This window comes from Melozone crissalis, unplaced genomic scaffold, assembly GCF_028551555.1.
Source record: "Melozone crissalis strain CALT ecotype California unplaced genomic scaffold, PUWL_Pcris_2 ptg000023l_1, whole genome shotgun sequence".
NCBI lineage: Eukaryota > Metazoa > Chordata > Aves > Passeriformes > Passerellidae > Melozone > Melozone crissalis.
In genome coordinates this window covers 10250940-10263832 of record NW_026535801.1, presented here as the reverse complement: position 1 = coordinate 10263832, position 12893 = coordinate 10250940, and the positions used below count along the sequence as shown (strand labels likewise).

Below are 12893 nucleotides of genomic sequence, written 5' to 3'. Positions count from 1 at the left end.
ATGTTCCTGTTGCTTTTTTTCACTACTCTTGACACTTCAAAGACTTATTTCTTTAATACATTGTTTTGTACCCAAGAAAAAAAATAATGGCACTGTGAATTATGCACCTGCTTGTAAGTGAAAATTTGAATCTGACCTTTGCAGCTGAGGAATAAAGGTATTTCTGTGCAGAGCTTTTCAGCCCTTAGCGTATGGAGTGTCATGCAGCCGCTGGCAGAGGAGCTGGGTCAGGTCAGTCTCACTGAGGAGGAAAGCAGCTCTCGAGTACCCTTTGAATAAAGGTCGAAACTAATCTGTTTCTACGGGTCTAGCTGGACGAGGAGGACGAATGTCAGAGGCTCGATACGCGAAAGGACAGGTCCCGTGGTCTCTTCCTTACCCGCAGAGCAGCGAGCGTTCTGCGAGCGGAGCCGCGCCGGGCCAGGTGCGGGCAGCGGGCGGGAGCAGATGGCAGCGGCGGGGCCGGGATGCCACGGGAGCCCGGCTTCCCCGGGACATGCCATTGGGAGAGAACAGCAGCTCGGGGCGGCCGCAGGCGGGGTCGGTGATGTAACAGGAAGCTCTGATGTTGGGCTGCTGCCGCCGCCGCTCCGCGCTGCCCTCGGACACGCTCCCGGCGCTCCCGCGGCTCCGCCGGGACGGACGGACCCAGCCCCGCTCGGGAATACACGCACCGGGCTCGCTCTCCGCTGGATAGGGAGGCACTGGGAGAGCTTTGTCTGAGACAGCTCCGCACACTGAGACTGCTCCGCACAGCTTTATCTGAGACAGATCCGCACACTGAGAGAGCTCCGCACAGCTTTATCCGAGACAGCTCCGCACAGCTGTATCTGGAAGCGCTCTGGCAGCAGGAGCCCGGCTGGTGAGTGCGGTTTCATTGTTTCTTCGCCCTCGGTGCCGCCCGAGCGCAGCGGGAGCCACGCGTGTGTGTGTCTGTGTGTGTCTATGTGTGTCTGTGTGTGTGATCTGGCTTTTCAACCTCGGCGTGGGATGCGGAATCTGCGCCGACACGGGCTGCGAGGAAAACCTTCCTTTATTTTTAGCGAGCGAGGTGTTGAGCTGATTTTATGTCTGGTTTTGTTATCGTCTATGCATAGATAGATAGATAGATAGATAGATAGATAGATAGATAGATAGAATGCCCAAAGCAGCGCTGTAAGCATTCTGCTGAAACCTCCAATGTTAACTAACCAAATTTCTGTCTTTGCGTCTGGAGGGAATTAGAGGCTCATTGGCTTGGAAAGGGTCCTTAAGACTAATTCAACACAACTGCAGCTCCTTCAATAGAGGCTGAATTAGGTGATAAAGTGGTGTAGGTTTGCTTACTCTGAGTATTTCTCTAAACTTACAGTATCAGAAAGAGGTCGTACTTGAGTTGTTTCATAATTAGGATTTGTGTTGTAATTACACAGCTTAAAAGATAAAGCTACTGTTTTGTTTGGGCTTTCTGCTTGCTTGAGGAAAAGTTGGGTTGCTCTGAAGCCTGTACGCGTGCCGGCGTGTTGCTGTTTGAGGTTTTTAACCGCGAACACCGAGCTGATTTATTGACAGCTGATTGCCCACTTTTCCTTTCCTCGAGAAACCACTGAACGGTGACAAGTGTGTGATTCCGTGCCTTCACTTGATAGGCAGTTTAAAGCCTCGCCGCTCCTCAAGCTTTCCAAAACAGATGTGATACCCTCTGCTTTTACAAACGCGGTTGCAGTGCTGGGATTGCCAATTCTAGTCATTCACTCGTGTGGGTAAGCAGTGGAGCCATAGACCCAGGAAAATAAATCTTGTTAGGCTATAATTCACACCTGGATTTGATCTACAATGAGTCCTTCAGTTATCCATGCGGTTTATAAGGGAAAAGAATTAAATAATTATAAAAATAACTGAGGTTTTTTTCTCTTTGCCTTAATGAACTTATGCCAGGTACCTTGGGGATGGACTTTGCTGCTCTTACAACTGTGCCAATGCAGTTTTCCCAGTCTTGCTGTGCCTGCTGGGGATCTTGTCTTCCCTTGCACTGATAATGCTTCTAACAGCTGAAACCTGTTCAGGGATGTGCTCTGAATCTGAGCTCCTCTCGCTGCATTGGAAGGAGGCACTCTAGGTCTAGATCAATATAAGACCACATCTGAAAACAGATGTGTTTTAAAGTACACATGCTGTGGTACTGCCTGAAATTTTTAATTAGGAATAATAATTTGTATTATCATGGTGTTTTCTTCTCTAGTTTGCTTAAACTCTCATCTATTTCACTGCATATAGAAGCAATCCCAAAGCCTTTATCCAACTTTGGAAATCAAATCAAAAGTTTTGGCAAAAGGCCCTTGGAGACTCTAAGTCAATGGAGATGGCACTTCACATAAAAGGGGCTTATGTTGTTTTAATGATCAGTGCAGTGGGAACAACTGTGTTTAGAAGTACACCAGCTAAATGGTTTAGATTCTCATTTATTGTTCTTCACAAGCAGCAGGTGTAGGTTGAGGTGTGTGTGCCCACAGAGGATGTGGCAGACTTGTGCGTGTTTGCAGGCTGGGTGGCAGAATCTACATTGTTTGCAGGTTAAAGCAGAGACAGGCAGAGCATTGGTATAAAACAGTGTGACTGAACTTTTCACTGGACAAAACCAAGTACCTGGCTATCTAATAGATTTCAGGTCCAAGAATTGCACTATGTGTGTCCTTTCAACTTCAAATGTTACTGCAATTTCTGATCAGTTGCGGTCTTTCTCCGTGTTAAGAGGTGGAGCACTTGTCCCTTTGAATAGGCTTTTCTTGCTAGAGCACAACTGTTGAAATCCTGGCCCACTGAGAGCCAGTGGGAACTTTTCCACCGACTGTCAAAGGGCAAGACATTCCTAAATGTGGGTGTTTTTCTTTTGAAGGAATTATACATAGATGGTCATCCATCCAGGCACTCACATTCTGCTGTCTGTTGGCAGCTGGTTTTTTTTGGTACTTTGTGTAATTTTTGAGTACTTCTGTTGAAAAATATGATCTGAAAAACAGATCATGCATGCTATCAGTTGGAAAACAGATCTGCATGTGTCTCACTGGGTGACCAAATGCCTTACCTGGATCACTAAAGGTACTTATACAGGATTGTTCCATGGGCTAGCTGGGAATTGCTGTTCAGATTATAGACCAGGATGGAATTAAGAACTGAGGGGGGAAAGCACACTAAAAGATTTCCTCTGACACCTATATAATTTCTAAATTGCTGCTGTATTCTGTGCATTTGAGGCAATCATCTTTCTCCAGTAACATTCCTGGCTTGTGCAGGAGCTGGATAGGGTTGGACCCACAGAAGTCCATGAAGCGAGGCAGTCATTCAATTAAAATGGGACCATGGTCATTTGGAGGAAATTATATGTTTTATACTGATATGTTTTTAATAATACCATGTATTCAGTGACATTTAAAAGAAGCATATCTAGTCACTGCTGTAGTAAATGCTGGGCATAAGCTATCTATTAAAGCCATTGAGGAAAGTCCAAGTCCACAGTTAGGAAAACAAAGCAAGATTTCTCCTTTAGAAGCCGTTCCTATCTGTTGCCAACGTGTTTACGATGTTCTTGACTTGGTACCAAAATCCCTTCAGTGCTGCAGCTGCCACCCCTGTGGCACAAACACACACGCACACAGCATTTACCTCACCTCCGTGCCCCGGCCACCTCTGCTCTGCAGAGCTCTGTCACTGAGTCCATGTGCAGCAGTTTCCTCAGCCAAGCTTATTGAAAACTTATTGAAAACAGCCTTCACTTGCTCGTGGAACTGCTCTGTCCCTGGGAAGTATTTTTAGTGTTTGGTGTAGCAAATTGTCAGAGCTCTGGAATTAACTATATCCTCGGTACTGCTGTGTCGAGGAAGGAATGAACATTGCTACCATAAAAACACATGTGAGCTGGCTAACAAATAACTTTTAGGCAGTAAAATAAGTGTGGTTTTATATGTGTTTATGTGTATTAGACATATAATAACATTTTTGGTATAATATTTGTATATACAATGCATGCAGGTCCATTTCAAGCTGACTTCTATTATTGCAATGTAGCAATTAAAGAGAGAATCTAAATTTACAAAGAAACTTTCAAAGGAAATTAACTCTAGACCTTATCCTTTGTTTGGAGAACTGGGAATCACACGTGATAATATTCTGACTTGCATACATCTAATGTTTGAAACACAACAGAGAAAGCTTTCTGTATGTGGACACAACCTGTTGTTTTTACTTTTTGTATTCACGTTAGCAGTTCTGATGTTTTCAGTGTAAAAAACTTTCACAAAGAGCAGCAGAAAACAGCCTTTTTCTTACCTGTTGCCTTAATGGAGAATTCCACAAGCCAGTGTGGTAAAATAGAAGATCTTATGAAATTGGGTTCCATGAGACCGTTTCTCTTTAGCTACACTTTTTTTTCTATTTTAGAATCTGGGCAGAGCTGAAAGGCTAAACTTTCACATTTTTAAAGTTTTAACAGTTGTCTCTCATGCTTCAGTCTCCCAAGTTTGTTTATACTGTTTACATTTTCCCAGCAAAGTCATCCTTTTTCTGCCCTAGCTCTGTGCAAACACTTTCAATCATTTCTGCAGTATATGCTGTCCTAAAGTCATCTATTTTGAGTTGCTTTTCTTTGGAAACATGCATTTGAAATGCACTTAACTCGTTCTAATGCACCAAAAAAACTTTCCTTGAGAAAAGCCATGTTCTTCCTTCAAGGAAAGAAATCAGACTCTTGTGGTAAATTTGCATGTTTGTCTGAGGCTGTTGCATTTTAGTATATCCTAAGTGACACTCAAGCCTCTTCTAGCAGTTTTGGCCATTTTTAAGTTGTAGCTGACCATTCTGACTGGATTTTAGAAAAGAAAACAATGTTGCATTTTTGGTTTTATGTCTGGGACATACAGGCTACATTTGGAGAAATATCCCCCAAAAATTGGTGATGAATTTGTTTAATGAAGCTCATACCAGTCTGACTTCCCCTGTAATACCATGAATAAAGAGCCGACCAAAGAAATTAGTATTTTTTTCTTTTGATTACTGTGTTGAAAACACCTACACCTAACTCACACACTGTTTACTGAATGTTTAGCCTGAATATCTTAGGTTCCTAAAAACTTCATCATCTTTTCCACCTATTTTTTGATATTATCAGCTTGAAAACTGGACTGTCTTGAATGTGTGGATGGGCACAAAGCCTCACTCTTTGAATTACCATTTAGATTTTCTCCTTTCTTTCTTCCTCCCCCATTGCAGTGATAAAATCTTGCCAGTCAGTTTTCATAAATTTTCTATTATCCCAGTACTAGAAATTCTGGTAGAGTTTTAGAGTTTCATTAAAGTAAAACAAAGGATGTACTGAGAACGTTTTTGCTACCAGAACTAATTTGTTTTAGGATTTAAAAGTATTTTTTCCATATCAGTATTTTCAGAAATTAATATAATTTTTCACCAAGTGTTATGTCCTAGGATCCTTCCTAGATAGAAGTTTAAAGACTTACTTTTCAGGAATGAGTAAGACTTTTAGACACTCTACTTCCTTTTTCTGTGGTTGCATCCATGTGTTTATTTAGTACCCTAAATGGAGGGAAAGTATTCTACTCTGCAGCCTTTTATTGCTAAAATGGCACGTTTTTGCTGTTATTATCCTGAAATATTCTGTATAATGGCAATATCTGCCCTTTAGTTTCAGTTAGTGAAATCCAGCAGGTGTCACTCTGGGGATTAAATAAGAAATATTACACAAACAGAGATAATCTTTTTAAGAATTTAGAAATATTTATTCTAATATGTTTTTTCCAGAACAATTTTTTGACCAGGCATGCCTCCTTAAGTGTGAACTTTGGTTTTTTTGAGTTATATGATTTAATGTGTCTATTCATCTTTCTGTGTGTCCCCTTGAACATGAAAAAGGACAGACAGAACTTGTACCCACAGGTGACGTGGCTGAAACATAAAGAGCTGTGACTCAGTTCAATATTGCCTTGATGATATTATAAAAATGTTTTTATCATCTTCTTTGGGGACCAAAATTGCTCTTTTTGTTGGTGAACGTTCTCTTGCATGAGTGATGTGTTTTCAGTTGTGATGAAGTCAAGGAGGTGCTTCTGCAAGTGACTTACATTGTGGGACAGTCTGCACACTGTTTGTGTTTGACTTACCTGAAATTGATATGTGAGGTGGCTGATAATCCAAACTTCCACAGTAAAAAAGTTTGGAGAAGAGAAACTTTGCCCTGTGTCACAGAGTTTCAAGTAAAAGTCAATGTTGAATGTTTTGGTGTGGGGAAAAAAAAGACTCATTTATTGCTTTGTATTTATTGCTTAGTGTTTCTTTAGGGAATGATGAAGTGATGTTGCATTGTGGTGGATTTTTACGTGAGTGTGGAGCTCCATATTCTGAGAGTTTCATATCGTGTGGAATAGGAATGTGATCGTTAAAAATGTGTGGGTTTCTAGAGGGGATTGTTGTTTATTTCCCAGACCATGTTAATTCCACTTTAAACAGAAACAAGTACCTCAGCAGGCATCTTTCGAAGGCAATCCACAAATACAGGTCTCTCTTTAAATGGAAAGAAGCTTTTTTCATAAATACATGCATACATTTATGTAGTTTTATATATGCGTATATATTTTTACAGATCTATCTTTTATATGTGTATTTTAAAAATAATCTCATTCCAGAACTTGTAACCTCAGCCTACTTTAAACAATCCAGTTTCCTTTCTCTCACTTCTTTCTCCTGTTTAAGCCCCCATCCTGTTCCGTTTTTGATTCTATTCAACTTCCTTTCCTGTGATGACTCTGAGTGAGTCACTTTGCCAGGCATTAAGAACGTGGCTTGACAGTATTTCCAACAGCTTATCCTATGCTGCCTCATGCAGATGAAATTAACCTCTGCCTTATCCTTCCTCTCAGAGAAATGTCTGTCTTCACACGTCCAGTTTCTTGGAAGGGGAAGGTGGGGGTGGGAGCCCTTTCCATAAATGACCCTGTTGAACTTCAGAGCCATCTTCCTTGTACCGTAACCTCGCAATGGGGAACCTCTTCAGCATTGACTCACTGTGTTCTGGGCAGAAAGTTACCTCCAGCGAGCTCAGGAAAGCCAAATTAAGGCTCTTTCCTGAGCGCTATTCAAGCCCTCTCTGCGTGGCTACCACTGCACATTCTTCATTCTTTATTAAATGTGTTGTTTATTGCATTAAAATGCACGGAGGGCCACCGGGGCTGCGCTGGGTTTGTGTGTGGCTGGCAGCAGCTGGGAAAAAAGCACATGCTAAGGAGGCACTTAAACACTGAGCTGAGCTGCTGCCTTTCTTGTGGTTATGTTCGTGCCAGCCCAGTGTGGGGCTTGCGTGGGAGGGTTTGTGTTTTTCCTTTGTTTTGGTTTGGTTTTTTGGTGGATTTTTGTTTCTTTTTCCTCTCCAGTTTTAGAAGAAGTGGGTAAAGAGGGATTTAAAAAAATGGTTTTAATCTGTTAATTGTGTGTGTGTGTCAGGAAATGAAAGCCTTTCTGCTGAAAACAAATGGGAAATTATAGTCCTAGAAAAGAAGAACTTTAGAAAGCAATATGCAAATAAGAGTAAGAATTCCCATCAAGTTAAACTCTGCTGTTGCAGTCTTCTCCTTGTCCTACAGAACCTAAGGATCTCACCCTCCATCGTTTTTCCCTAGGGAAGGTGTGAAAGATTGTATCAGATGTAATTTTTTGTGTGTTATGTCCTAAGTGCAATTAACATTGCCACAGATGACACACCAGTGAAAACAGATTTTTGTTTCATATTTATTTGCTATCACAGTGTAGGTTTTATCTAAAACAGGAGTAGTGGTTACAATTGGAAGCTCAAACAATTCTGTCTGGAGTACAGTTGTATTAATTTAAAATTATTTTTAGTTTTTCATTCTGGAAATTCTTAATTTCTGACTAAAGGAGGTGATCTTGGTCCATCTTCAACTCTTTAAAGTGTCATTATTGGGTTGATGATGGAAGTCACAGCATGGTCCTTTCAGAGCCTTTTGTTCCCCCAACCCTGTGTGCTGGATGTGCTCTGTCAGCATTTAGAAAATAGCTAGGAAAATAACTCAGATGTTTTTAACCTTTCAGCATGATCCACTGGCATAGCTGCTGGGCCTGGGTTTTCTTCTCCCTTTTCTCCCTCAGTTATTTCAGGAGAGCTTGCACAAGTAGAACTCTTTCTTTACAGAAGATCCCTCTTCTGAAAACTGTGCATGCAATCCAGGGGGAGAATTCAGACAATGTAGTTTAACTGGACACTTTTTATTTAGGGCTGCAGGGATATAAAATAGTCTGCTGACATGCTAAGCTTTTCCTAGAGTCACATTACAGCCCAGTGAAGGACATGGCAGTAATTCAGGGTTTGTTGGAAGGCTGGCAGAATACTTGTGCTGTCTTTGTGGGGGCACTGGGGCACCGGAGCATGGCAGGGGCTGCTGCCACCTCCAGGGTGCACAGCACCAAAAGAGCCCTGGTTCAAAGCAGATTTTAGGGACCAAAACCCTTTCTTAGTCAGCCTAGGCAAAGAAAGAGAAGTTTATATTGTCCAATGAGGACAAACTGGCATGACAGAGTTATGGGTGATAACTCAGCTTCCTCAGGGAATGCACGTGTGCCAAACCAAAGTGTTCAAAAATAGCTTTACACCATGCAGGAATGTGGAAATTGTTAAGCCAGAGGTTTGTTTTGTTTTGTTTTATTTTTACAATTTCTTTATCCCTTGTGTTTCACAGAATTCTGAGCTTTTATATTTCTAAACATTTACAGATTTTAAGCAGGACGTTGTCCAACTCCTCCTTCCTTGAGTACTAATTAACAGTAAAACAATGAAGCCTGGTAGCAAGGAAAACAAAGTGATGGAAGGAATAACAAATGCACAAAGGAAAAAAAATGTCTAATCTTTAAAATGTTGTTCCTGTAGTGAACTGAAGAAATCAGTAAATGGAATGTTGCCTTTAGCATAACTCTCACTGCAGGGACAAGGCTCAATCAGGTGTCCTGTGGCCAGTCAGAATTTGATAAACAGCAGGATTCCTGTAACTGGTGAGAAACCACTGCTTGTCTGTGACATGAATTCACAGAATGGTTATGAAATCAGTTGTCTATTCAGTGTTTTAATTAGACAGCAAAACCAGATGCTGGGTTTCAGTCCGTGGTCTAGTTAAGGTGTCAGTAACTGCAGTGCTCAGTTATCTTTCCTCACACAGAGAGCAGGTGAGATACCCAGCTGTCACACTTGGAAGATCTTTATTACCACCTTTCCTCTTCATCTATGGAACAGGACACCTCCTGTTTCTTCCACCATGTATTGTCTAAATGAGTCCACGATCTCTCAGAATTTATGATTTTTCCACTATTAATTCCTGTTGTTCCTGTAATTTACCCTTGACAGGTAAAAGGATTCTGCTCTCTCCTCAGTTCACAAACCATTCGGGCACTTCCAGCTGAATATTTTTATTTGTCTCATTTGAGTTCTGCAGTGATGTGGGGTTGTTGTGCAGATCTCCACATGCAGTGAGCAGCTCAGGAGTGCCAGGGCTGTCTCCTCACCTCCAGGATGGGCAGGATTCGTGCACATGCAGTCCCACGTTGCCTTGGTTCCTGCGCTGCCACGCATCCGCTATTAAAAAATCTGCTGAATGACAGTAATAGAGAGGAACAATGGGCTATTACAGGATGTTCAGACAGGGTCATTGCAGTATATTTTCTTGTGCAATCTTGTTATGAACAAGATTCATATTTACCAGCTTGTTTTATTTGTCAGCACCCTGTTATTAATTGGTGTGGTAAAGCTATGAACTGCTCATTTTCTAGCAAAGGTCAATTTGATGAAATGAAGTTTTTTTTCTAATAGCTCTGTGGAAAGCTGCTTTTCAATATTTATGATAAATGTATGGAATTTTAAAGTATGGGGTAACTATTTATCATCATTGAAAAAGTGAAGACAAAAGGAAGTTTTTCACCATCAAACTGCAAATTAGCCTTAAGGTACTTAGCAAAATGAAATCACAGAATCTTGTGATGGGGCTGTTGTACTGGAAAACTTAGGTAGATCATTTAAAAGAAAAACATGTTGCTTTTGAATTTTGAAAAGAAAGCAGCTTATTTGCAGCGGCGCTTTTTGACATATAGGATATTTTCCATGGTTTGCAGCACTTGAAAACCAAATCAGTTCAGTTTTATTTAAAAGGCAAAGATGAAAAATAGCACCTTGTTGAAGCAACAATTGTGGGCTGTTTCTGTGTGCAGTTGAATTAACTTTCTGCCTGAAAGACACCTGCTAATGGGCGCAGTTGGAAACATTGGAGAAGGTTTCCAGCTAATGTTAAATAAGGAGCTTAAGCAAGAGGGGATTCAGACAAACTTGAGAAGACATGAATTTGGCATAGAGATCCAGGAATTAGTAAAATAGACTAGAAACCAGTCCACAGGGATTTGGGATGCTGATGAAAACTGCATTGTATGAAAAGTCTCAATTATTTATCAAGACGCGTCACTTTCTTAGCTGTGAAAACGGTTGTCTTTGTGTTCCTGGAATAAACACAGCCCAATTTGGAGTCCTGGGCTATATTTGCGTAAGAGAGGCTGAGGAATGGAAAACCGAGGGTACTGCAGGTCAGGGCTGAGGTTAGCAGGGCCGAGAGGGGAAGTCTGGCAGCCGAGGATCCCCCGGCGTGGCTGTGGCTGCGCCTTTGCACGCGAGCCGGCCGCGGCAGGCACCTTCCTGCAGGGGAACAGGGGACATGTCCACGGACACGAGGTGACACTGGGGGACACTGGAAACAATGCTGCTCCTTGAAAGCTCTTCTAAGCTGAACAGCTTTTGTCCACTTTGACAGATGACTCGTTAGAGACCAATCGTTTTTCCTCAGCTCTCTGACTCCTTTTGAGTCTTCAATCCTACAAAACACTTCAGGTTACAAGGAGCACGCTGACAAAGTCTGCATCTTAGTGAGACAAAGTCTGCATCTTAGTGTGGATGATGCTCAGAGCACAAAGCAAGGCCAAAGGTATTGTAAATGCAGGCAACCCCAATGGGGGAAGAGAAGGATGCATCTGACTCCGTGTTCTCAGAAGGCTAATTTATTACTTTATTATACTCTATGATATTAAAGTATACTCTATGATATTAAAGTTTACTATATGATATTAAAGTATACTATACTATACTACAGAATACAGAAAAGATACTTACTGAATGCTAAAAAGATAATAATTGAAAACTGGTGACTTTTTCCAGAGTCCTGACACAACTTAGCTCCAATTGGCCAATGAGCCAAAACAACTCCCACTGGACTCCAGTCAGGCAATCACCTTTGGGTAAACAATCTCCAAACACATTCGGCATGAGCAAAACACAGGAGAAGCAAATGAGATAAGAATTGTTTTCCTTTTCTCTGAGACCTCTCGTTGTGTTTCAGCTTCCCAGGAGAAAAAGCCCTGGGCAAAGGTGTCGTGTTCAGAGCATGTGAATGCCACACAAAGGTTTGCAAACCCTTTATAAGCAGTTAAAAATGCAGAGGGAAGAACTAGGGATGAGCAGGAAATATTGAAGAGTAAGTATGCGATGTTGAAAATTTCTTGTACATTGGGTGCACAGCACTCCTGCTATTGAAAGGTGAGATACAGAGGGTGCTCAGTAGTTATTTACTAATGTTACTTGTATCTATTTAAAAAACAAGATGTATCACTTGGTATAAGAAGGGCCATGTGCACTGCTTAGTGTAGAAATAAAGAAACTAAAGAAACAAATTAATGCCAATCAACAGTATTTCTGTCTCAACTGCAGAACAATAGTTAAGATGTTCCTCCTAAAACACCACATGATCTTATGTGGATGAAGGCAAGCAGTTTTATTGAACTTTAAAAGCTCCAAGCTACAAATCTACAATACATGTGGATTTCCAGAATCCACTGGTAACTTTTTTAAGCAAACATTTAAATACTCAGAGCATTGAGCATGACAAAAGGATTACAGGTGATGATTTTTTACATCAGTTTTCCTAGAGGGTGACCAGTTCAAAGAGCACTAGTTTTTTTGGTAAATATCATTCCAGTAAGGTAATCACAAAGCAGGTTAAAACCAATTTCTTTTGGGTTTCCAGAAGGGAAACCTGCAAGTAACTGCTGAAGATGCTTCTTTTGATGAGAGAAGAGAGAGAAAGGTTGTAAGCAAACTTTGATAGAAAATAAATTGTTTACAGTCCCAGAGAGAGGGAAGACCTCAGTTTGTCACAGACAGATGGTTGTTTCCTGACACTGGGCATTTGGTTAACAGCTTCCAGTGTTTGATGATGTCATGGGTCATATGGATTCTGTGTGTTTGGGGCCCTTTTGGCTCAACAGGAAGGGCACCAACTTATCTGGCAACTTCTCTGTTTGAAGAGATTCAGCTGCCCTTCCTGCCCCACTTTGCTGAACCTGAGCTTGCGAAGACAAACCAGTGCTGCTCCTGGGAATTTAGATTATCTAGACCTTTATTCCCAGCTGAAAAGGTAAATGCCCCAAGAGATGGAAGTAATTATTTTCATTCTGCTTCGTGTTCCTCAGATCTATTGACTCTTCATCTGCCAGAATATCTGTGTAATAACCAAATGTGTCTTCATTCCTTTCCCTATGTTCTAAGAGTCTTGGGTTTTCCAAAGCTGTCTGTATCCACAAATGTCTAGATAAAGGATTTCCACTTTTCTGCAACCCTCTGGAGGAACTTACTGTTCTCTCCCCATAAAACCAGAGTGTATATGTTGTAATAAAACAAAGCATAAAGGCAAACCTATGTCAATAACACCAAAGGTGTTTGAGCTAGGAATCTCCTCTCCCAGAAGACTTTTTAGCTTATTTTGTCTTGACTACATGAGAGCATGGTTTTCACAACACCTCTGTCTAAGTTG

At 41.3% G+C, this 12893-nt stretch overlaps 1 protein-coding gene across 1 annotated transcript in view; it reads left to right on the top strand.

The window, feature by feature from the left end:
• The first annotated feature begins 561 nt into the window (after positions 1-561).
• Positions 562-12893, top strand: part of CALCRL (calcitonin receptor like receptor) — a 64352-nt gene continuing 52020 nt past the window's right edge. The window contains exon 1 of the mRNA XM_054278369.1: positions 562-862. The gene's annotated coding sequence lies outside the window, so the exon portion shown is untranslated. The remainder of the gene's footprint in view (positions 863-12893) is intronic.